Raw genomic sequence first — 24,877 nt, 5'->3', positions numbered from 1 at the left:
CAACCCTAACCCTTGTCATAAACTTTGATCCCAAACTTGAACTCAAACCCAAACTCTGAATTCCAAACACATTACGACCTGACCCCTGACCCATATACAAAGCCAAAATCCTTAACCAGAACTGAACACAAACTCAAACTTTAAAACAAATGTAACCTGACCCAAAACCTAAGCTCTAAACCCAAGTTAAACCTGAAGCCAAACATTGAAGCTGAATAACTCCCGAGTACAAACTCCTAGACTTTAAAACCAAGCTTAAGTCAGGACCCAAACCCAGTCATCTGAACAATACCACACCCCAAACTCAAACCCAAACTCAGTCCTAAATCCAATTACAATCATTACTGTACCTCTAATCTTAACTACAAACATGAATCCCAAACTAACACAAAATCAAGCCCTTAACCATAATAATGACATCTGGGCCTGTAGCTCTGCCCTCTGGGGGAATGGCTCCTTCTTTTGTTCCCAGCTTCACCCACTGCTCCTCCATCTAAGGACAAAACTTCTCACTCTGGGCCTGAAGCTCAGGCCTTTGCCTATGTTCATGTGGCTCAGCCTTTTCTTTCCACAACTTTGCCATATGGGTCCAGGTTCTTTGCTGTAACTCCAGAGCAGCACCAGCCTTTAAGCTCAGGACCCCTGCCCCCTGTGCTCTGACATCTGCCCTACTCTGGGCTAAGTCTGTCCCCTACCACTGTGATCTTGGCTCTGATATCTGAAACATTAAACCTGAACAAACACACTAACTCCCCTCTGCACTGAAACTGAGCATAAGTGAGAGACCAAGTTCAAACCCAACCACGAGCCCCAATCAAATCCAAATGGGAACCCCATCAAAATCCCACAACACTACAATTACATGTGAACCAGAAAATGTACTTGAACCCCTAAACCCTAAAACTAAGCCCCAGAAACCCAATTCTAACCTCGACTTGACAAACAAGCCAAAATCCAAGCCCATCCTAATACTAACTCTTATTCCAAATCCCAACTAAAAGTCAAACACTGAATATAAGTCAAAACCGGAATCTTAACATTTGAACCCTAAAATCAAGCCAAAGTAAGAGTCCAAGCCTGAACCAAAACACCAGTCTATATCAAGGCCAATGCTATTCCCAAGTTTGGCCTCATGACACCCTAATGCAACTGTAATCAGGCCCCTTGAGATTTTAGCATCCCAGTATTATAGTGATTGAAATAATAAAAATTCTGATCAGACTATTGCTTACACATGTTAACTATTTACTTTTTTGTCCATTATTTCTTTTTTCCACATTATGATTATAAACTGCTGATATATTACTGTAGCACAGGTAGCCTAAAGTTAGAACCTGAGCAATGCCATTTTATAAAGGAAAAAGCTTTTGTAAAATAAGTTGTAAAGGCTGTCCCATTCTCCTCACAATAACTGTGGGCCTTGGCCTCTGTAAATACAACTGCTAGTTTACTTTGCAAAATGCAAATGGTAAAGCTGCTTATCAGTAACTGCCAGAGTTGCTAGTCTTTGTTTACCGGTAATAACCAGAATAAGCATCCCTATCTAATTCCATCCCTGCAGCTTGTAATAATTGACTAAAATATGTTATTTCTACATTAACTCAGACAATGTGCAAACTAACGCTTATCTTGACTTTCATAAGCCACTTAGGTAACAATCAAAGTGACAACAAGTCTCCTAGCCCTCAGAATGTCTGGAGATCCACACCCCCCTCCCTGCCCTGGAAGTGGTTTACGGAATCACCTGGCCCTCAGAATGTCTGAATACCTTCACCTCTACACCCCACTCCACACTCTCACCCCCACTCCCAAGGTGACTTTTTAGGTATAAAAAGTATTGACATCCTCCTTTTCCCTGGTCATGTGTTGGAGAGACGCGAGTCCTCTGTGGCCACCTGCAACAATAAACCCTGCAATTTGGCATACTTTTGTCTTGGTGTTGACCCTCTGTGCTCGGTCCAGTACAACATTACTTCTTTGTCAAGCAGGAGGAGATAACTTCAGGGACACACACACACACACACACACACACACACACACACACACACACAAGGCAGACTGAATGGATGTTTAGAGGGACATTGGGACCAGCTGCTGATGCCCAGAAGTCTGGTTGTTCAAGGTGTTACCTGAGATTGAAGAAAATAGACTTCCCCGTCAGTTTTCTGAAACAACCCCTCTCTTATTCCCTAGATGCATAAAAACTCCTTGTTGCATCTTTTTGTTAAGGCAGATTTGACAGATCTTGCTCTCTCATCTTATTGCTTTGGCAAAATCTAATAAACCTTCCTCTATCTCCAAGAACTGGTGTCTCAGTGTTTGGCCTCAGCTGTGGACTGGGTAAATGAGTTTGAATTTGGGGTTCCAGGACATAATCACAATAATCCAAAGCAGCCCCAACTCAATTCTAGCCCAAGATTAAGTCAAAACCAGCACCCAAATCCTAACCCTAACAGAACCCAAGCCAAGCCCTAGCCTCAGACCTGGCATAAATCTGAGCCTGAACCTAGACATTACAACAAAAACAACCCTGATCACAAGACCAACCCTAAACTTTAAAATCATACTTGACTCCTACTCAGACCTCACATCTAAACCCTAAAGACAAATCCAGAAAAGAACACAAACATGAACCTTAAACCATAAAGCCAACTCAAACCCATAGGCAACGCTCAACCAGAATCTGAACCTGAAATTTAACCCTAAAACTTAATCCTAAACGTGAACCAGGAACCAAACTCTAAACTTGAACAAGAACTCATATCCTTAAAAGCCAAAACCAAGCCTGAATCACAGCTTTAGCTGAATCCTGATCAATACTCCTGCTGGAATTCCAATCCCAAATTTTGCCCTCAAACACAACCCTAATCCAGCCACAATCAGAAACAAGACCCTACTCACAACCTGAACCCTATCCCAAATCCAGGCTAAGCCTTAGCCCCAGTCCATTCACAGAACGGGCCAAGTCACAGACCCATCTCCAGCCCATGCCAAGCCCTAGCCTGAGGACTGAGTCCAAACCCTTACCCCAATTCCTAAATCGATCCTGACTCAAACTCTTTACCCAACTGTTCCTAACCCTACCACATACCCAACCCTAAATTTTTAAAACCATAATCTCCAACCTCAACATCCGATCTAAACCCATAAACACAAACCTGAACTAGAACTGAACTCAAATTTCTAAAGCCTGAACCCAAGCTGGAATCCCTAAACCCTAAAACCAAGCCAAGTCAGAACTCAAGCCTGAGCATCATAGCAAACCCAATTCAAATCCAATAATCCAAAGCCCAAACCTAAACCCAAACCTAACCCTCACACCCCACACCCACACTTGACATCAATCCCAGACCCAACAACAGTCAGAGCTTCAGCCTCCAAGCTAGACATAAGCCTGAGCTTGAGCCAAAGCCAAATCCCAGAACCCATTCTGAACCAAACAGCAACCTGAATCCCAACCACAATCCTGACTCCAACCTGGGAGTTGACTCCTGCCTGTGTTCCAAACCCTGTTCCCAACCACAACGACACCAAACTAAAGTCCTAAACATGAAATACGACCTAAATCCAAACTGAAATTAAAGCATAACTTGCTCAAACTCTAAACATTAAAGCCTAACTCATACTTAAAGACAAAACCTGAACCCCAATCAAAATCCTAATCCAAAGGCCTTAGCCAAAATATTTAAATGAAGTCAGAGACCAAGTCTGGGCATGAATGTGAACTGCAATCCAAACTCTGAACCTGAAACTAAAATTGACCTCCTAAATCCTGAACCTAACTGGAACCTAGCTACACTTTAGTCCAAGCCTGAATTCTAAAACCAAACCAAAAACTAAACCCTATGCATGAACTACACTCTGATCTCAAAAGGCCCCTGAAAGGCCTAAGCATGAACCCAAACTCAAACTGGTACTCTAACCCTAAACTCAAACTGCAAACCTAACTAGAACACTGCACCTGACCACTAACCTGAATTCAAAACCCAAACCCTGAAACCAGGACTGAGGCTAGATCCAGGCTGAGGGATCGTATCCTGACTTTATTCCAAACCCGGACCTTATTCTTTACCCAAATCCTGATCCCAACGCTAACCTCAACTTCAACCTTTCCCATAGTCCCAAAATCAAACTCAGCCTCAACACCAGCCCAAATCCCATCCCCATCCATGGCACCAACTCCAGTCTAAGCAGAGCACTAGAACAAACCTAAGCCCAAAACTCTAAGCTGAACCACATTCTAAACCCAGACACAACCCCACAACCAAACCTAGAGCTCTAGTCCAATCATGTACCCAATACCTGACCCATGTCCTGAGTCTGATCTGGAGCCAAATATAGACTCTAACCTGAATTCATACCCAAGCTTAAATCCCTAAACATAAAACTATTGACAGAGTCTGAGTCCAAGCCCATGCCCAAACTGTAAATCCAATCTAAACTTAAACTGAAACCACAACTTAAACTCTGAACTCAACCCTTACACTAACTGTAATCCAAAACCAAACTCCAATCAAATTTGCACTTGAACTCTGATACCAAATGACAGTGAGACCACAGGCATAATATTTAAAAGTTACCTGAGTGAGAGCTCATGCCCAAATGTGAATCACTCCAACACTGACTTCAAATCTAAATTATAATCCTGAACCCAAACCCTAAATTGTAAATCTGCATTCAGAACTGAACATTGAACCCAAACCACTAAACTCCAAACACAAGTCAGAGCCTGAACCTGAACATGAAAACCCTAAATCCAAATCTGAACCTGAACTAGAATCCAAACCCAGCAAATCCCAATCCTATTACCATTTTCAGCCCACATCTTAAGCTAGTATAAAGCAGGTTCACTGTGCACTGCTTACCAGCTTGTCTGGGTCTGGTGACACAAGTTATATGAAGCACATTTATTAATTATAAATAGACAGCAAGGGAAAACAGAAGCCTAGGATTTACTGTGAGCCAGTCCCCCAAGGCTCAGGAAAGCTGCTCATGACAGATAGATAGAGTCCTGCCTGTGTGTGCCTCACTTGCACTGCAACTGAAGGTTCCTAGAAAGCTGTCTGCTCTGGAGTGTATACTCTGGTGAGTACAGAAACTACTTGTTTAAAGTGTTCTATGACATCCTGTTCTGGGTGAGGGGAACTGGAACGAAGCCTGGGCTGTTCCAATTGGTTCTTCTTATCTCAGGGTGTTGCATTCCCAGACATTTTATAATTATTCTTGAGAATTACTAGAAAAGAGGAGAACTGGGATTGTCCAAGGATATCTGGAGAACTATCCTGCACCTAGCTCCATCCTAATCCTCTTCCCTAACCTGAATCTCAGTCATAGGCCAAGCTCTAGCCCAAACTGAGCTCTGATCAGAGCCCTATCATGAACTGGATTCAGAGTCCGAGCTTCAACGCAGACCTCAAACTGAACCAAACCCCAACCTGAAATCTCAGCCTCAGCTCTAGCCCAGAACCAAACCTCATTTCAATCATGTTCCTTCACCCAACCACAAATCCTAAACCCAAATACAAATCCAAACTCTGAACCTGAACCAGAATGCAAGTGTGCATCCATAAACCCGAAAATCAAACTCGTCAGAGTACAAGCCTGAGCCCAAACCACATTTCAAATTAAGCCAAAAACTCAGTCTCAACATCCACACTAACCCTAACCCAAAACTTATACCATAAACTCTAACCATAAATATAAACCTAAATTCTAAACTCAAAATCTAACCCAGACTCGAACCCAAATTCTTAAGCCATAAAACTGAGCTAGAGTCTTAACCCGAAATGGAACCCCTACACTCCAGGCCTAAATTCAAACCTGAGCTAGAATCTTACCAAAACCCCTAAACCTGAACCCATGCCTGTAACCCAACCAATCCTAAACTTAACGTATACCCTGACTATGATTTCAATCCTAAATTTGAACTTGATTCCAATTCAAAACCTTTAATCTGACCGGCTGCGGGGGCTCATGCCTATAATCCCAGCACTTTGGAAGGTCAAGGCGAGTGGATCACTTGAGGTCAGGAGTTTGAGGCCAGCCTGGCCAAGATGGTGAAAGCCTGACTCCACTAAAAATACAAAAATTAGCTGGGCATGGCTGTGCGTGAGGTTGAGAAGAAGTGCTTGAATCCGGGAGGTGGAGGCTGTGGTAAGCCAACATCATGCCACTGCACTCCAGCGTGGGCAATAGAGCAAGACTTCATCTAAAAAGAAACAAACAAATAAAAACCTTCAATCTGAGCATGAATCCAAACCCCAACAATAATCCCAACCCAATCCCTGATGTCGGCACTAATTCTAAAACAGATGCTCAGGCTTAACTCGAACCCTAACCTGAACTCAACTTCCCAATCCCAAACCTGACACCTGAACCTGAACCTCAGGAAATAAAACACTGTAATTGTTTTATGGCACTGAGTTTTGAGGTTAGGATTATTTTGCACTGGGGTTCAAGTTCTGGGCAAGATGGAGAAAGCATCTTGTCTCTCCCACTGCTATAAATCCTAGAATGTATGTAGCAGCTGATTCGAAGACTAAAAATGTGTGTCTAACAGGCAGACCGAAGATCAGAATCTGAAATAGAATGAAGCCTGAAGTATTTCATTTCTTTTTATTCTGACACCATGTAGACTCCAGAGGAAGCCCAAAACTTAACTCCTAGATTCTCAACTGTGAATCCCTAATCCCCAACTTTAAACCCTAAAACCCCTGACACCTGATGAATTTACCCATTTATCATTATGAAACAATCTTCTCGCTGGGTACAGTGGTTCACACCTGTAATCCCAGCATTTTGGGAGGCCGAGGTGGGCAAATCATTAAGTCAGGCGTTCAAACCATCCTGGCCAATATGGTTAAACACTGTCTCTACTACAAACACACACACAAAAATTAGCCAGGTGTGGTGGTGTGTGCCTGTACTCCCAGCTACTTGGGAGGCTGAGTCAGAAGAATCTCTTTAAGCACCGAGGCGGAAGTTGCAGTGAGCTGAGATCGTGCCACTGCACTCCAGCCTCAGTGACAGAGTGAGATTCCGTCTCCATCATGTTCATGTCTAGCTATCTACCGACTATAACAGAGCCTACTATCATGTGTCTTTACCAAAATAAGTGAAGAAACAATTCATTGGAAACCATAGGAAATAAAATGAATGTAGATGAAAACTTTGCAACTTATACAAATAATCAGTCAAAATAATCCTTACACTAAAAAACAAAACCATACAATTTCCAGAAGAAAACAGAACAAAAGTTATCTGCTCTTGGGTTCAGTAATGAATTTTAACAAACCACACAAACTGTCAATACACACCAAAGAAAGAATTAGGTGGATTTTTTTAATATTAAAAGTGTATACTCTGGAAAAGATCTTGTTAAGGGAATAAAAACACAAGCCACATATTGTAAGAAACTATTTGCAAAATACAGATCTAAGAATTTGTATTCAATATATAAAAATATCTTAAAACCAAGTAAAGCAGCCCAGTTAAAGATGCACAGAAATCTGAACAGACACCTAACCAAAGGATTTAAGAGAAATCAGCCCCTTCAAAAGACTCCCCCACTGATATCAACCATCTGCCTGAAGCTGCCTTTCCTTTCTTGCCTGATAAAAGATCACCCATTGTACATGGGACCCATGAGGAAGTAAGAAACTCAACTGCGACTGCACTCATTTCTCCTTTTATAAATATTCATGACTCCTTCTAGAGCTTATTATATATTTGTATTTGACCATGCCACTCAGCATAAATTTCTGTTTTCTTTATCTCTCTCTTAAAGTGTCTGCTTCTGGCTTCTGGCTGGAGTCTATACGTCCCATCTTCGGGAGCCAAAGTTGGTGAATCACCTGAGTTCTGGAGTTTGAGACCAGCCTGGTCAACATGGTGAAACCCTGTCTCTTCTAAAAATACAAACAAATAGCCAGGCTTGGTGACGGACATCTGTAATCCCAAATAATTGAGAGGCTGAGGAAGGAGAACTGCTTGAACCCAGGAGGTGGAGGTTGCAGTGAGCCAAGATCACACCATTGTACTCAAGCCTGGACGAGAGTGAAACACCTTCTGCAAAAAACAAAAATAAATAAAAATGTAATAAATGAAATCACTCCATTCCAAATTTATCAACCTCATCATTCTTCAGTTGACAGTATTACAAAGTTCAAAATACCTTCTATACTCTCCTACAGAAGTCCTAGAAATTGTCATTTTGTTAATTAGTTTCGATACGAGAAAACTTGTAATCAAATGAGTAGAAATATTGAGACTGTGGTTTACCAGTTACGTGTCTCTTAACCCAATCAACCAGGTATCTAAAATTAACCATGAGAATACGTATGCCTGATTCATGGCTAAAATTTTAGAATGAAACCTATGAGATCTCTATTTGTGTTTTTTGCCTATTAATGTATGTTATGTATATGTGATATTTTCTTAACACCAGATAGCAATGCAAAATTCATTTATAAAATCCTCTAAAAATGCTCTATTCTAACTTAGCTTGAAAAAAGAAAATAAGTGTTTATACATAAATATTTCCCAAACTCCTAGAAATATAGAAATTGATAAAAATGTTTTTCAAGTTAACACGATTTACATAAAATATAGTTAAATAAGACCAATTTAATATTTTTGGTGTAATAAAACAACTATGCCTTCAGAACTATCACTATTAAATATAAAACAAACATAAATTTTTATTCTTCTTGAGTTCTACTCAAACAAGCTAATATTATACTTATTAGATACTTAAAATCTTAACCCTTATAGATTGATTCTAATTAAGTTGTTATTCTTACAAAAATTATTATTTCAATAATAATTTTTACAGTAAATCTGCCTAATAATAGTTTCCAAAGTACTAAAGTTAAGCTAATTAAAAGATTTGCATTAAATATCTAGATCATTTATAAATAAGTTACAATACTAAAACATTAATTACCAAACATAACTAATTCAATTTTATATATACTTTTGTACCCCTATTTCTACAGAGAGAAAAAATATATTTTGGCCTGTTAATAAACCTTTTTTTTTTTTTTTTTTTTTTTCACAACGCTGAGAAATTGTACTATGTGGAAACATCACTCTAGATATTGGGAGATCATATACTCATACATTTTCAAATCTATTATAAAATGTTAATATATGACAATTTAAAATTTTCTACTTCCTAGTTTACTAAGGAAAATAAAGATTAGTAAGTGTTAAAAATATAATCTATACATAAATAAAATTACTAGAACTGATAGAATAACTAGAAACTCTATGCAAAGTATGCAGAAAATGTAGGGCAAGGTATGCAAATAAAGTACGTTGTATTTTTTTATAAGAAAAACTATACCAAATACAAAGGTAAAAAGAGATATCTAACCTTCCCTGTGTTATATTTGAATTGGCAAAATGTTATGTTTTCAGAAAATATATTAAATCCCTGGAAATTTGTGTCTTCCTTATTCATGGTATGTGGTGATATAGTATTATGAGTCATATTTTCAATTATTATTTTAAATGTCATATGCCACCGACAAAATTGAATATCCTTGTCAGCTCTGGTATAATGAACTCTCATCAGATCTTTTGTCATAGTAATTTCATGCTCTTTGTCATTTAGATATTATTTAGGCCTGATGCTTTCCTAAAAGCTCCTGCAATCAGCTGTGGATCAGAATGTTGGTCTCCAACACAGGACTCCTTCTGAGACTCACAGAAAAGACTATGATTGGTACTCTGGTTACAGGTTTCTGAAGATTTTGCTCAAATAACTTTAAGATTATACACTTGATTCAGTGAAGCTTCCAGAAGGCTAGTTGAGAAACTGATGGGTACATGAAACTGCTAAACCAAGATTCAGCAAGACTGGAATTGAGTACAGGGCACTGAATAAACTGATGAAAATTAATGATAATTTTATAGCTTCTTTTGAGCATTGCTGGTTCTTTAATGTTATAGTTTCTGGATTTAAGAAAGCTCTCTTAAGATAACTATAACTCACAACAATTTAGTAGATTACATTTATTTAAATAGAAATGAAGCATTTCTCTTTTTTCTTGACCAATTTCTCCAGAATTTTGAAATTCTTACTGAACACTCTAATTTTCATGACAATATAGTTGTTAGCAGAAGTCCAATAAGAATCTGTTCACCTTAGAACAGGATATAATTGGAAATTTTGTTTATATTATCAAGGCTTTTACTGGAATATTATATTTAGCAATAGTGTACCTAAGATTAGTTATGACCAGCAATGTTAAGGAACTAAGGTTGATTTTTATGGACCCAATCCTTACAAAGCAGTCTGAGAAAGGCCAGCGTGATACCGAGATTACAGGATTCACATCCTTACAGGTTGTAAGAAAAGTCCTTTCTTGTAGGCCCAGAATTTTGGGGATAGTTTGGGAGCCTCAAGAAGAAAGGAATCCACTCAAAACTCTTAGGACGGCAGCTGAAATTTGATAGTACGTTCTTGGCTTGGCTTTTAGCCTCAATGAGGCCTTTAAAATGTCAATCTGAGATTCTGTAGGAAAACCTGCAGCAAAGAAGCTTGAAAGCATCTATGTGGTCAGCTCCTTTTCTTCCTGCACTTACATAAATAATCAGGCAAAATCTAACAAAGCTAGACTTATTTTTAAAACAAGAATAATCTTTGATTATCTATGATCAAAAATGATGGTTACTACCAAGAGAAATTTTGTGTTTCAATGAAAATCTATAACTCAACCAGGCATGGTGGCACATGCCTGCAATTCTAGCACTTTGGGAGGCCAAGAGTTCAAAACCAGCCTGGGCAACATGGCAAAACCGCATCTCTACTAACAATACAAAAATTAGCTGGGCATGATGGCATGTGCCTGTGGTCCCAGCTAATCAGGAGGCCGAGGAGGGAGGCTTTCTTGTACCCAGGAGATAGAGGGTGAAGTGAGCTGAGTCTGCACCACTGCACTCCAGCCTTGGCCATAGATCCAGTTCCTGTCTAAATTTTATTTTTTAATAGGAAAACTATAGCCCTTGTGGGATATCAGATTCTAGTCTTGTTAATTTTCTTTGGGCTATTTTTACCTCTTTGTAAACTGGATCCTGCCATCTGATGAATTTTGTCACACGATGATACATGTGGAACAAGCAACCAAGCATTGTCTCCCTTATTAATGTATCTATTGTCAGATAACTTGAAGGCTTCCAACCCTGGAACAAAGAAGAGGAAGGTTTGGTCCCTGAAATGCATAACCAAATTACAATACATTTATGCAATGGAATACTATTTTGCCATAGAAAGGAAAAAGCTATAAACTCACACGAAGACATGAGTGATCTTTCATGCACATAGCTAAGTGGAAGAAGACAGTGTGAGGAGAATCCACACAGCATGACCTCATTTAATGAGATTCCAGAGAAGGGAAACTACACAGATGGGAAGCCATTGGCTGTGTGGGGTTGGGGTTTGAGGTGTTCCATATGATACTTTAATAGTATATACTGGCCACTATCCATTTGTCAAAAAATGAAGAATTTTACAGCTAAATGGATAAATCAAACTCCATTCAAATTAAATAATATTTTTCAGGGTGTCGAGTATCCCAGCACAGAATCCATAATGTGAAAAATAATTTAACTATGTTACAAATTACAATGGTTTGGATGTTGTTTGTCCCTGAAAAAAACTCATGTGGAAATTTGACCCTCAAGTTGGCAGTGTGGGGAGGTGAGGCCTAGTGGAAGGGCTTTGGATTATGGAGATTGATTCCTTATGAATAGATTAATGCCCTCCCATGGGGGTGAGTTCTGTCTGTTCTCACAGGAATGGATTAATCCCTGCAAGAGTAGATTGTCAAAAAGAGTCTTGCTTTCTTGGCTTCCCCTGTGCTTTCACTCTTGCTGTGATCTCTGCTACACCACTTGCTCCACTTCCACTTTCCACCATGAGGTGAAAAAGACTGAGGCCCCACCAGATGCAACTGCCCAATTTCAGACATTCCAACCACCAGCATTGTGAGCCAAATGAACCTTCTTTACTTACAAATTACCCTGCCTCAGGTATTGTGTTACAGAAGTACAAATTGGACTAAGACACAAATGTGGGAAACAACTCTCTGAAGGTGTAGGGAAAACGGTGCTGACCTAAGTCTCTTTAACAATGAATAGAATCTGTAGGCTGAAGGAAAATAAACTATACTTCAACATTGGATTCCATTTTATAAAGCTATTTCCAACAGAGATAATGGTGAGCAATTGTAAAACCACATTATCGGTATCTGGAATCAAACAATGAGTTATATAAGTCGCAGATAGTAGGAACCAGATCCCTCAGTGTTGAAGTGGGAAGTTATAAATTAGCAAGTGGAGAAGGGTAGAAAGACTCATGTGATAGTAGGACAGAGGTGAAGACATCAACATAAACTTGTGTTTAGTTTAATACAGATACATACAGTTCCACATCAAAACCTTCCTAACTAAGTGTGTGTAGGTAGCTGATACACACACACATACTTCCTAGCATTGCTAATGAGAGACAAGACACAATGTGCTAACTCAGCAGCCAGATATAAGTTTTCCTACCATTCTGAAAGAAATCAGGCTCCTTGAAGAAATGTCTGATGCTAGAACTGGACAGTAATTATATGAGACAAGAAAATCTTGACGTATCAGAAAGTAAATAAGTACTAAAAAAAACCCTGAAATATGTTGAAGGAAAATTGGAGTTAATAAAAAGAGCTATGCTGGCCAACACAGGAATGAACTGTTCAACATAATGCTGCAGTGCTTAATACTAACTAAAGCTTCAAGTAATTAACTAGGTGTCTCCATTTGTATGTGTAGGTGAATAAGCAAATGGAGTTGAATAGAAATCTCCTTTGCAAAAGAATTCCAAATACTTAATGTAGACAGTCAGCCATCAAGAAGGTGGAGCTAACACCTCACTCCGGGAGTATGTACTTTACATATGTGTAAACTTATTTTTCACATTTTTTTCTTGTGCTGTGGATGTGTCCTGGTTTCATTCTCTAAAATTCTGTTCACCTTAGACCAGGAAAAATAAATAATAATAACCTTAAAGATTCTATTTCAATTCATGGATAAATATTTTAACAAGAGTGACTTTGTATATGTTCCAATGGCTGATGGACTCATTGTGGCTGGATCACTTATTCCAAATACTTCTTGTCTGTATTTTTTTCCAGCATCTACCTTTTAGCCATAATACACCAGAATCAAATATTGGCCACTGGGAAAAAAATATTTAAAGAAAAAAAGAATGTGAACCGAACTTGTGACCATGATAATTCAATTTTTCACCACAACACTTCCTAAAACAGAAAAGTTTAAAAGGATATTCAAAGTCTATTTCCTCAATAAGGCTTTGCAGAAAATGAGGAAACTAGAGAAACAAAATTACCAGGACATCCTATGAGTGATTTTAGATGTTGCTATGTTTTATGGGGAAAAATACTTTACCTTTAAAATAATCACAAAGACTTATTGGAAACCCGAACTCTGGAATGTTTCCAAATTTAGTTGAACTTCTATGTAATTTTGTCCATTTAACTAGTCATGAAGTTGATAGTTTTAAAAAAGTCTCTACCTTATTTGTGTAATAAAATACACAATGAATAATTGATGCTCATAGGACAACATGTTTGACCTGGTGAAAAGAAAATAAATCCTGGGGATTCAAAGTCACTAAGCTAAAGTCAAGCAGGGAACTGCTTAGGGCAAACCTGTCTCCCATTCTATCCAAAGCCACCCATCGGCTCACCAAGATAAATGCATATCTGATTGCCTCATTTGAAAAGGGTAATCAGCAAACTCAAAAGAATAAAACCGTTCATCTTTATCTACCTATGATCTGGAAGCCCCCCGTTTGGCCTTCTCTTCAAATTTTCTCACCTTTCTGGACAGAAACAATGTATGTATTACACATAATGATTGGTTTCATGTCTCCTGTGTCAGATTTTGGGGGTTCATACATGTAATGTTGGATGTTAATATTTGTAAAATACACATTTTTTCTATGTACTATTAAAACAATACTGCCAATTAACCTTAGACTTTCTCAACAAAATAAAAATGTTGAGGTACAAATAATATATTTAAATTTAAATAATGTTGCAAGTTTTAATACGCCTACTTTTTATTTTTTTAATACGCCTTTTTTGACTACTTTAACGCTGTAAGAAAAATGAGTAACTAAAACATGAATAAAAGTGTTTACAAACCCAGCTTTCATCCCAGCTGTCCTGATGATGGCTCTAAGTATTTCTCCTTTCTCTATATGAAGACCTCACCCCAAAAACAAACCCAAGTCTTACAATATTTGTCATAGGGCACACTACGATGATGAGCAGCCAAAGCCTCAAGTAAGGGATGCTTCTGAAAACAAGACTTGTAGAATATAATATGTGAACATAAAGCCAGTGTCCGAGTTCCTTCCTCTGCACATGGGGAGCAGGCAGGAAGCTTTTGCCTCACCTTCCTCATGTGACCTGCAGTCACATCTCCCCAGGTCAGACTTGAGGAGAACAAAACTTTGGTCTTCACTGTGGACACACTACCAGGTACTCCAAACCATAGCCTCTCCTCAGGTGGGTCCTGAGGTGAACAAAGCTCTGCTTCTAATCCTAACGCCTTCCCTAGACTTTGACCCTGACCCTAAATCCTGATCCATACCCTGGTCTATAATTCTGACCCTGACTTTGACCTTGACTTTTATCTTGACCCTGACCATGATCCCACCTCTGACCATACTTCCAGCCCAGACCCTGATCCAGACCCCAATTCTCACACCCTATTATTATCACTACAATCGATCTCTAATCTTACCTTCTAGTGCTAAACAGCTGTACCCAAAAGCACTTTTTGATCATTTAATTTCTTTTCCTTGAATTCTCTAAGGACATCCTAAAGGAGATGTCATCTATTCTGCAGTCCCTCTGAGTGGTATGGCTTCAGATAAGGAGTTCTAATACTTTGCAAGACAGAAGAAGTGTGAAGGACAGAAGCACTGGGTTGTCAGGAATGCATGTTGGCATTCATGATAGTAATTGACATTGTTCTCCACATATTTTCAGTTCATTTTTTTATGAACACATTCTGAGTGTTCCATCCCACCTGCTTAAATTTTTGCATGGCCACATGACTTTTTTTTTTTTTTTTTCCATTGCAGGTGAGAATGTCCTGACCTGCAGGAAAATAACAGGAGCTCAAAGGGAGGGAGTGGGGATGGATGGGCAGGAGACACGAATAATGGAGACAAGACAGGAGTCTGATCAAGTCTCGTTTATTGTTGCTAAGCTCACAGCTTAAATAGGCTCAGGCAGAGAGGTGAGGCAAGGGTAGCTTGCAGTTGGGAAATTCCGGCCTTCGTAAGTTTCAAAACTGAAACTTATCAGTAGGAAACAGAAACTGAAACATTACTGAAACTTATCAGCAGGGGAAATATAAACTGAAAAATTACTGAAACTTACCAGTGGGGAGACAAAGACTGAAACTTGATAACAGGAAGCATTAAACTGAAACTTATGAGCAGGAAACATTAAACTGAAACTTGTCGACAGGAAACATTAAACGCAAACCACAACATGGCTGAGCAGATCACAAAAGGGCCGCTATTGCTACCCACAGGTCCCCCTTTTTTATTTTATTTAGAAATTAGGCTGAGCAGTACTTATGCCTGTGGGAACTGTGCCTGTCTTAGGTCAGAGGACCCCACATGAGAGAACATTAACTCTTATCCATCACGGGGAGGGGAAAAACGTTTTCCTCCCTATATTAGGTGGAGTGTCCTTACTCGTGCTCCTCAGTTGCTAACCGGTTGGCTAACCAGTTCAGCTCGCCGGGGGACCTGAGAGGAGAGGTATAACCTTTGTGTTTTATGAATCAAGCTCCATCTCTAGGTCTGCCATTTCCAGACTGTGGTAATGGACCTGAATGGGCTGCATCTTTATGGCCTCAATTTGTGATCTTAAGAAGCTCATGAGTTTGCTGGATGAATAATATCATGTTGTTGACTCCTAAAAAGAAAAAAGATAGAAGACCCTCAGGGCTCGGTGTCGTCCCTGGGTGGAGTTGGTTTTTCGGATTCTTTGGTATCTACTTGCTTTACAAGTCTCTTGGGAAGCCACCTGGCCGAATCGGCTTCCTTGGCATAAATGCACACCGATCCTCGACCCCAAATCAGGACCGGGTCCGGGCCAAGCCATGCGCCCGTCATGGGATCTTTCCACATTACCGATGCATAATGGCTTTTGGATTCAAAATGCCAGTGTTGATCGGCAGCAGAGTGTCCTTCTTGATCCAGTGTTAAAACATTTAAAATAAATAAGGAGTGTGATAAAAGTTTTTTTGGTGATCCGTTATGGGGGTACAATTCCCCCTTTTTTATTTTATTTAGAGTGGTTTTTATGGTGAGATGAGCTCTTTCTACTATGCCTTGTCCCTGGGGGTTGTACGGGATGCCTATAACATGTTGAATGTTTAGGTGAGTACAGAATTGAGTGAAGGCAGTACTGACACAATCAGGCCTTTGTCAGTTTTGATTTTATGTGGACACCCCAGGGATGCAAAGGCAGTTAAAAGATGAGCAATAACATGTTTTGTGGCTTCTTCGGTTTGTAAAGTGGCAAAGATATATGCACTACAAATATCAATGCAGACATGAATATATTTAAGATTTCCAAATTGTGGGATGTGGGTGACATCCATTTGCCAAAGGGCATTAGGTAGGAGGCCTCAAGGGTTAACTCCAAGATGTGGGACTGGTAAGTGAGGGGCACATTGTGTGCAGGACTTTACTATTTGTCGGGCTTGTTCTCTAGTTATATGATGGAGTAGTCTTAAGGATTGAGCATTAAGATGATGTAAGTTGAGTGAATGTTGTGCTTGAGCTAGAGGGGTGTTAGGGAGTTGAACTAACAGAACACGGGTGGCTAGGTCTGCCTTGGCATTTCCAGAGGCTAATGGACCAGATAAGCCTGAATGAGCATGTAAATGTCCAATGTAGAAAGGTTGTGTTCTGGAAATTAATAGCTTTTGTAGTTGAGAAAATAGTTTTGCAGCGGTTGAGGTGTGTTTTATGAATGGGGCTGTTTCTAACTTTGGGACAGAGGTAGCAATGTATGCACTGTCTGTATAAACATTGAGAGGATGATTGGGAAACATGGAAAATGCAGCTATAACTGCATGTAGCACTGCTAATTGGGCAAACAAAGATTGGGATTGAAAGCTGATAGTTTGGTTTGGGGTAACAAAGGCTGCAAGCCCTGTGGATGACCCGTCAGTGAAAATGGTAATTCCATTTGGAAGGGGATGAAGTCTGGTATTTTTAGGAAAAATGAAATCATGTCTGTTGGCAAAATCTACAAGCTTATTGGGAGGATAATGATTATCGAGGTTGCCAGTATATGAGGCAAGTGCAATGGGCCATGCTTCAGTATTTTGCATGAGCCAATGGATCTGCTGTTTGGTATAAGGTTGGACAATGTCGCTAGGTTCCTGTCTGAAATATTCCTTGCCTAGGGTTCTTCCTTTGGTAATTAGACTGGCTACCATAAGGTAGTAAGGTTCAATGACTTTAGTGGGCATATTAGGAAGATGGATCCACATAAGTGGAGCAGTTTGCCAGAACACAGCTGTGGGAGATAATGAGGTATAACATATAATAAATTGGAGTGGTTTGTCAATATCAAAAAAGGTGATGGTTTGGTTATTGATAGCTTAATTAACTAAATTGATAGCTGATTTTCCTTCAGGGGTGAGTTGTCTTAAAGAAGTAGGACTGGGATCCCCTACCAATGTACCTTATAGTAGCTTGAGATCAGCTTTGCATAATTTTAGATAAGGTAACAGCCAGTTTATGTCTCCTAATAATTTTTTGAAAATCATTGAGGGTTTTTAAACAGTCTAGCCTGAGTTGCACCTTTCGAGTCGATAGGCGAGTTCCACTTAACTGAAATCCTAGGTAGGTGCAGGGATCAGTAAGTTCCAACTTCTCTGGGGTGATGACTAATCCATTAGCAGTAAGGGCAGTTTGTAGACTTTTGAAACAGGACAAGACCACCTCCTCTTTTCCTGCTGCTAAAAGTATATCATCCATATAATGGATTATGTATACATCCTTCCAATCTTTTCTAACTTTGGCAATGGCAATGGCCACATATGACTTACATAAGGTTGGACTGTTGGCCATGCCCTGAGGCAAAACCTTCCATTGATATCTCTTCATAGGGTCTTTAAAGTTAATTGCGGGAAGGCTGAAAGCAAAATGCTTACAATCCTCTGGATGGAGAGGAATAGTAAATAAACTGTCTTTTAAGTCTACAATAACTTTGTAGAATCCCAGAGGTATGGCTACAGGGGAGGGAGGCCAGGTTGTACACAAATATACACCACCCTGTTCCAGGGTGCCCAGGGATATTAATTCCAGCCAAACTTGGTTATACTCATTTTTTTTATACCACAAACATATTTATAAATGAAAATGTATCATCACCATAAACAGCTGAAGCTAGACTATCTACAGACAAAATTAGCCACAAATCTGATGCACTGTAAATTGAAGTCCTCAGGACAACAAAAGTGATTAAGCAAGACCTCAAGTAACAACGTTAATGCCATTTACAAAGAAAAAAACTGATACAAAAACATTCAAAACCTGAACATCACTTGGCATGTAAGGGAAAAAAAAAAAAAGCAATTTAGCTGAAAGTTCATAAACACAAGGTCTTATTTACATTACGCAAAGCTCAGGTGTTAGCCTTGAATATAACTTTCAAAATACCTTCATATATATCCAACTCAGATCACAGAATTTTGGTATCGAGCCGCTTCATCCTCAAGATCATCCCAGTCGATACGCTCATCAATGCCTTTGTCCTCTGAATTATTGGCTCAACTGGCTAGCCATACAATCCTCTTTTGATATTTCGGATTAGCTAATTTTTGTTTAAGTCCTGAGGCTACACGTTCAGCAAATTTCTCTAAGGAACACACAGGTACACCGCTCTCCGGGGGTTTTTGTTCCTCTTTACCAGGGTTGCTATCAAATGACATTAAGTCAGCTTCCCCTGACTTTTTCTCCTTGCCCTCTGTGGGTTCTGGTTTTTCCAAAACTAATGAATCTTTCTTTAAAGGGGGACTTTTATTGGACAAATTTTTGCATGAGTCCCTCAGGCAAGTTTTCCCCTGGGTTATGATATTAGCAATGACTGGATCGTCATGTTTTTGGGTAATGATCTCATTTATCAGATTCCAGTATGAGAAAGCAGCTATGGGGACCTTTTGAAGCCCGAAAACATCATAATAATCTTTTAGGGCATCCCTTACTCTTTTCCAACATCTTTGATATATGGTTCCTTCTTGAGGGAACCAGGGACAAACGTCCTTAAAATAATCAAAATATTTAATTAACCAGTTAACTTTCACCTTTACTCCTTGTGCCTTTAATGCTTTGCTGAGTTCTTCTACAAACAACTCATGCTGACTAATTTCCTGACCCATAATATCGTCCTTCACTTACCAGAGAGCAAGGCCGCAGCAGATTCCCGCGGTGAATCCTTCTCTGGTTTCTACCTTCAATCCGGCCGGCTTCGACAACGCCCCTCACAATGTCCCTCTTACTTTGAGCCCACGTTGGGCACCAGACTGTCCTGTCCTGCAGGACAACAACAGGAGCTCAAAGGGAGGGAGTGGGGATGGATGGGCAGGAGACGCAAAGAATGGAGACAAGACAGGAGTCTGATCAAGTCTCGTTTATTGTTGCTAAGCTCACAGCTTAAATAGGCACAGGCAGAGAGGCGGGGCAAGGGTAGCTTGCAGTTGGGAAATTCCGGCCTTCATAAGTTTCAAAACTGAAATTTACCAGCAGGAAACAGAAACTGAAACATTATTGAAACTTATCAGTGGGGAAACAAAGATTGAAACTTGTCAACAGGAAGCATTAAACTGAAACGTATGGGCAGGAAACATTAAAATGAAACTTGTCAACAGGAAACATTAAACGCAAACCACAACATGGCTGAACAGATCACAAAATGGCGGCTATTGCTGCCCACTTGAGAAGAGATAATATGTGACCTTTTTCAGGAGAAATCTCCAGAGACAGAGTTCTATCCAGAATCTTTTGTCATTTCTATAGCAATGGGGATCTTATTGATGGCACCTCCTTTATCCTCGATTCCTGTGTTAGGATGACACAGCACAGAGTGACCACTCACCCATGATGAGATGCAAATAAATGAGGAAGAAGATTTTTGAGCCACTGAAACTTGGAGGTTGTTTGTCACCGTGGTTTAATCTAGACCCACTGACTAATGCAGGGCTGAAGAATGAGTCAGAACTGGGTCTGGACATGTGAAGTGCACTCCTACAGGCTAAGTAATATTGAAGTCTTGTTGCAAAGGTAACAGTGATCACGATGTGTTATTAGCATGCGTGTGGGATACATACAGTATGTCAAGTGAGAATAATGAGAGACTCAACGTTAAAAGTGCTAATTTGGACTGTGAAGAGATTCCAGAGTCCTACTTAGCATTTGAGACTGTGATGGCTGAACAAACTCATTAAGAACCCTAAATGAAGGCTTGGGATAAATATTTGAGTGTGTCTAATATACCAATTATTCATCCTAGAATGGGCAGAGTCCTTGACCCCATTCTATGGAGACTTCCAAAAGAAAAAAGACCTGCATTTCTCCAACAACCCACATCGAGAGACTTTTCTGCACTTCTGAGCTGTGGCTAACACTCCTCACTTTTCATTCTGTCCTCAGTGTTTTGGGGAAACACCTTTAACTCTCTATGACTTACAGGTTAATAAGTGGCCCTTATAATTCCCTCCAGACAAAGAAAAGACTAATGGTGAGGGAGTCCAAGCTCACAGCAGCGAGTGGGCCTGTGTGCTCAGCAGCCACGTGGCTCATCTGCTGGATTACTACATACGATTGTCTTCAATATTGCTTAACACAATGGGAATCTCTCCTGACTCAGAAAGTTTAATTGCTCACCTACTTCTTTTTTTCTGCCTTCATGGCCTCTTAACATGAAAAAACTCTAGGGTGATAAGGTAGTCAAAGGAGTGCCAACCATATCACAGCAAATAATGATCACTAGGTAGTCAAAATGTTCACATTAAGGAACTTCCACACAGTTCCATATATATATGTATATATATATATATATATTAGGTACCCCCACAGTCCCCTGTCAGGCAGGAAGTAACCTTAAGAAAATTGACACTCATCCCCAGAAATCTGTGCTCACTCCCTCTTCTCTAATTCTTTCTCTCTATATACAAAAAGACAGGTATGTCAGGTCTCCATATGCCAGCCTGAAGTCCTGCCTGCCTGGGCTGATTGTCTCCCAACCCACCACTTGCATTCACCATTGTCTCTTAGCGCCCAGTGGAGCTTCTCCAGACAAGCCCCTCACCCAACCCTGTCATCTCAACTGTTCTTATGATAATATGAATGCCTCTCACCAATCCTGTCATCTTAACTGCTCTTCTGCCTCACCCCCAGCCGCCACTGTAACTGAACTTGTGGTCATGTACACTGCTTGCCCCTATCCCACCACAGTAACTGATCTTACTCTGTGACTTTCCACTGCCTGCTCCAAACCTGTAAAACTAACTCTCATCCCACTGCCCTTTGCTAATGCCCTTTTCAGCCATAGCAGACTTGTACCCAGGTGAATAAACAGCCGCGTTGCCCGCACAAAGCCTGTCTGGGGGGGTCTCTGCATTCAAAGTACGAATTTTCAACACCTGGGAGGCAGAAGTTGCAGTGAGTCAAGATTGCTCCACTGCATTCCAGTCTCGGCAACAGAGCGAGATTCCACCTCAAAAATAAAAATAAATGACAAATGTTATGAGGCTAGTGGAGGCTGTGAGCAAGCACAAGACTCAAGCTTTGTCAGCAGTAGCTGAATTGGAACTAGGTTCTCATGTACACAGTGTGTGATGACAGCCTCCTGATTATGAGACACAAAGTGTGACTGGCACTTCCATTAACATGTACATATGTTTGTCTGCAATCTATGTACGAGCATTTTTTTTGCATCAAATTTTGCCAGGAGTCTCTCATATTATCTTTTATTACATTCACAAAATTCTGTGCTCTTCAGTATAAATATTTGTCTTTTTATAGTTGAACACTGGGGATGCAAGAGATTTTCCACACAGTGAGCAGCTAAAATATTCCAAATGTGGTTTTCACGGTGCATTGGGATTTACTCAAGGTGACTGGCAAAATAGGAGGGAAATATTAGGGAAGGTTAGAAATGTATAGTCTCAAACCTTTTGGAAGGTCAAAAGGTTTTAATGGAATGAGCTAAAGGCAACCGGTTCTTTAGGTTAAAATTTTAAGTCGTAGGTTGAAAGACAGGGACAAGCAAGCTTCCCCAGTGGCCTGTTTACCTACATCCTTTTGTCTCTGTTCGACCTGTTCACTCATGTAAACCCTATGCTGAACAGGGAGCTCGAGGCTGCAGTGAGCAGTAATTGCACCACTGCATTCCATCCTGGGCAACAGAATGAGACCCTATGTCTAAAAAACAAAATATGTATGGTTTCCTACAAAATCAGGATAACATATGGTAGCTGACACGTTAAAAAAAAAAAAACAAAAAAAAAAAAACAAAAAAAAAAAACAACAAAAAAAAAACAAAAAAAAAACATGAATATTATCAAATACTCAGAAGGAGTATTCTTTTTTCCATTTTTTTTTTTTTTTTTTTTTTTTTTTTTTTTTTTTTTTTTTTTTTTTTTTGAGACCTAGTCTCGCTCTGTCTCTAGGCTGGAGAGCAGTTGTGCAATCTCACTCAACTCACTGCAACCTCTGCCTCCTGGGTTTGAGTGATTCTTCTGCCTCAGCCTCCCAAATAGCTGGGATTACAGGCATCTGCCACTATACCTGGTAAAGTTTTGCATTTTTAGTACAGACGGGGTTTCATCCTGTTGGCCAGGATGGTCTCAATCTCCCGACCTTGTGATCCACCCACCTCGGCCTCCCAATGTTCTGGGATTACAGGTGTGAGCTACTCTGTCCATCCAGAAGGAGGTCTTCAGAAACCAATTAACCTCAGAAGGTGGGAGAAATGCCAGGCCACCAGGACACAGCCATGGGAAATGATATTTACATGGCTAAGAATCTCAGTTTCCTGTGAGAAACAACAACAAAAAAATCCTCCTTGTATAAAGAGAGAAAATACTATTTTTTCCCATGAAATCATAAGGGTGTGGAGAGTGTAAACCCAAAATTATGCATGAGAGCTTCCCCAGAGCTCTGTGTGGGTGGAGAAATGTGTCCTAACTGCTGCCCTGCCTGCCTTCTTGGTACTGAAAACATGTGAGAATTTCTGAGCCTGTCACCCTGCATCCCAGCTTTTCTCAAGAGATGCAGAGCAGTGCATGCATAGCCAAGCTGGGCAGCACCCAAACAGTGAGACAGGACACGGGCTCCCACAGCTGGGCCTTCCTGGGTCCTGAGGAACCTCTGGGGATGGCTCTGGTCAGTACAGCCCTTTCTTTCTCTGCTCTCCCAGCTGTGAGGTGCACATGCTTTTTCTGAAGCACTGAGACTCTCCCGGCTGAGGTCAGCAGCCAGACTCAGCGACGTCCTCTCCCTCACTACAAACTTCCTCCACTCCTCAGTCTTCACCACTTATACCAACATGGCCACCTGCCCCCAGCAGACCACACCAGAGTCCTGTGCACTGCAGCTGCTCCCACAGACTCATGCTCAACCTTCACTGTGGTCCTGGCTTTCAAGGCCATTGAACCTGGGAGGAGATGGAGGTGTTGGCTGCTGTGAGGGCAACTGGGTCATTCCCATTTACTACTGATGCAGTGACTCTCCCTGTGGGATCTGGCTGGGAACCCCTCTCATATCCACTGCCAGAGACTCACATTCTGAGCCCAGACACAGCCGCCTCAATCCTCAGGCATCACTGCCTGCTGTGGCACCCTAGAATACCTGGGAGTCTTCAGTGTGACTTTCCTGGCCAGGATCCCGTCTGACACATGCATGGAGGCAAGTTCCTGATGTTCAGCTGGTGTTCTGCAGGGTCTGGGTCACCTTCCTTCCCAACTACCAAGGACAGGTCTCCATCACGACCCCTTGGGTGGGGCTCCCGGGCTGCAATTTTGTCTCCCAGGGATACACCAGCCTTCCCAAAGGCTAACACTTGATAGGAACACCCTGCAGGGTGAGGGAATAAGAGATATTTCGGGTGCAAACAAAACATCAGCAGACATTTAAGTTACCGCCTGTACAAAAAACAAATGTACCCTTTACCCTCCTGTTGAAAACGTAAGCTCTGTGTGTTCTGTCATCACTTCAGGGAAACCAGCCCCTGAATTACTCATTTCAGAAGCGTGGCCCCTAGGTTCACAGGGTGGACGTGAGCAGAGGGGAAGGGAGTGCTGACCCATTTGACCCTTGGCCCCAGCACCATGCAGTGAGAAACACAAGGGGATGGCTTGGCTACTGTCCACCGTCACAGCGGGTGAGTCTGCCTGACGCCTGCGCTCCACAGAGCCCTCTGACAGGAGGAACACCATCTCAGAACGGCCATAAGGAACAGAGGCACTGAGACCACTCATCACACCAATGCCTCATTTTACCAAAAAACACATGTACACTACATTTTACAAAACAGTCCCTTTCTTAACCCCATAAAAGAATGGGAATATTTGGGAAGCTACAGAAACAGATCCCCCTCCAAATGCTCATGGCTACATAGGCCTCCCCAGATCCTTGGTCCAGTGCAGGGCAGGGGCAGCAGAGCCTGCTCAGGGTTTGTGGAGCCCGTTTGGAGCCCATTCGGTGCCCTCACTACCTACCCAGGGCCAGAGGGACGACCTGGTGGGCCAGCCTCAGCTGGAC

General features: G+C 40.9%; 1 long non-coding RNA gene across 1 annotated transcript; it reads right to left on the bottom strand.

The window, feature by feature from the left end:
- Positions 1-7,434: 7,434 nt before the first annotated feature.
- On the bottom strand, positions 7,435-19,732 carry LOC141582975 (uncharacterized). Its single transcript, XR_012515825.1, has 3 exons — positions 19,514-19,732; positions 11,062-11,187; positions 7,435-8,067 (listed from the first exon to the last, which is right to left on the bottom strand). It is a non-coding gene; the product is annotated as an uncharacterized LOC141582975 (long non-coding RNA).
- Positions 19,733-24,877: the final 5,145 nt, after the last annotated feature.

This window comes from Saimiri boliviensis, chromosome Y, assembly GCF_048565385.1.
Source record: "Saimiri boliviensis isolate mSaiBol1 chromosome Y, mSaiBol1.pri, whole genome shotgun sequence".
NCBI classification, from domain to species: domain Eukaryota; kingdom Metazoa; phylum Chordata; class Mammalia; order Primates; family Cebidae; genus Saimiri; species Saimiri boliviensis.
Note: the sequence above shows the minus strand (reverse complement) of the source record. Positions and strands in the feature narration are given on the sequence as shown.